Here is a 2,289-nt window from a genome sequence, read left to right as displayed (position 1 = left end):
GGGCCACGGGGCGGGGGCGGTGAGATCAGGCACCGATCCGCAGACGTTTTACCTCGAATAAAGAACATCGCGGGTCTCTGCTAAGTTAACATTGTTTTTCACGGACACTTTTTAGCTAGGGATAGAAAGAGCCAAGCAGCAAGCTTGTAGGAAATTACCCTGGTTTGAGCGACACGGGACTGATTCCTCTTCCAATGATTGGGAAAAACGCACTTTTAGAAGACTCCAGTGTCTGAATTTGTGAAAATATTGACTTTATAGCCAGAGATGGTGTGTGGGGTTGAAGGTCTCTGGGTTTTCGAGCTCACCAGGTGTGGGGATGAGGAGGAGTTGACACAAACTGGCCAACGGGGTTATTTGATACCACGAACGGCACATTCCATAGAAATTAGAAAGTTTGTTGAGGAGTTCTCTCTCTCCCGTGACGGCTGCCATCCTGAGAACTCCTCACCCCGGTGCCGGAGCCCTGAGCCCTTCCCTTCCTCCTGAAGCCGCAGTGCTCGTGGTGCCCCACATTGGCTGTCACTGCTGGGAGTGCACAGCTTCTACAGGTAGAACGGGCTGGGGATAGTCCTTGTGTATTTTATATTGGCATCAGGATCAATATTGGTTCTTTGGTGTTCTTAATGTTAATTATCTACTCTTATCCTATTAAATATATTTATATTTCAACCCTTGGTTTCCTTGTTTTTTCCCTGATTTCCCCTTCCTGCATGGGGAAGCATCATCAGTTGAGAGAATAATTGTCTAAACGATGATAAATTGTTGTGGGTTTCTCAAACCATAAGAGAAATTGAGGGCAGGATGAACAGACCTTTGCACCTGCCGGATTCAGAGCCTGCTCCAAAGCAGCTGCCAAGACCGAGCGATACGAGGAAGAGCCCTGCCTAAAAGGGGCTGCCTTCCACAAACCCTCCCGGTCGCCCCAAGAGCCCACGTCTCACAGGAGTCCACTCTTCAAGACAAGAAGCAATGGAACGGAGAGAAATACCTGGCTTTCTCCAGGGAAAGATGGATGGCCAATAGCACAAGAAATGCAAAGAGCCACCTTGTTTCTGCAAACTTGACCTTTTCACAACAACTTGAAAAACAAAATATTAGCATAGCCTATGAGTTTTATATTAACAAAACTCATAAATCACTCCAAATAGCCCTTTCAACCTGGAGCTGCTTCACCCACAGAAAGAAGCAACTCACAATTTTAATGAGTAAATCCTGACTAGCAACATTCTCATCTCTTCAAAAGAAGAAAAAAAAAGACACAAGGTTTTAAAAATACATCCCATTATTTCTTCTCTTTACAGAGTGAAATGGAGCTGGAGAATCTCATGCATACAAAAAAATTAGGAAAGTTGCAAATGTATATGCAACATTTTAGATTACTCCATTCGTAAAAGCATTTGTGATTGCAATAAACTGAAGTGCTTTCTTTACTGAAAAGGGTGTTTCAGTACCCTCTTTTGCGTACCATTTGCATTGCGCTTCCACAGGCAGTGAAAATGGAGTAATTGATTTTATTTGCAGGATAAGCGCTAATACAGTTTCACATCCTTTAAAGTGCAGACCCTTCAGAGTAATCTTCATTTCGATCACTTAATTTAACATCTAAAAACAGCCCTAAGTTTTTCTTGTGCACAAAACCAGCTGTTCCTGAGCTGGAGAACAAATCTGATGCGAACAAATCTGGCTGGACGGTCGCACTCAAAGAGTTGCAGTCAATGGCTTGATGTCCAAGTGGAGACCAGTGATGAGCAGCATTCCTCAGGGGTCAGTACTGGGACCTGTACTGTTCAACATCTTTGTCGGTGACATGGACAGTAGGGTTGAGTGCACCCTCAGTGAGTTTGCCGATGATACCAAGCTGTTTGGTGAGGTAGACATGCTGAAGGGGAGGGATGCCATCCAGAGGGACCTGGACAGGCTGGAGAGGTGGGCCCATGCCAACCTCATGCAGTTCAACAAGGCCAAGTGCAAGTTCCTACATCTGGGTCGGGGCAATTCCAAGCACAAATACAGGCTGGGCGGTGAATGGCTGGAGAGCAGCCCTGAGGAGAAGGACCTGGGTGTGCTGATTGATGAGAAGCTCAACATGACCCAGCAATGTGTGACTGGAGCCCAGAAGGCCAACCGTATCCTGGGCTGCATCAAAAGAACTGTGGCCAGCAGGTCAAGGGAGGTGATTCTGCCCCTCTACTCCACTCTTGTGAAACCCCACCTGGAGTGCTGCATCCAGCTCTGGAGTCCCCAACATAAGAAGGACATGGACCTGCTGGAGCGTGTCTAGAGGAG

The sequence above is a fragment of the Charadrius vociferus genome, unplaced genomic scaffold, assembly GCF_000708025.1.
Source record: "Charadrius vociferus isolate BGI_N301 unplaced genomic scaffold, ASM70802v2 scaffold559, whole genome shotgun sequence".
NCBI lineage: Eukaryota > Metazoa > Chordata > Aves > Charadriiformes > Charadriidae > Charadrius > Charadrius vociferus.
This window is presented reverse-complemented; position numbering follows the sequence as displayed.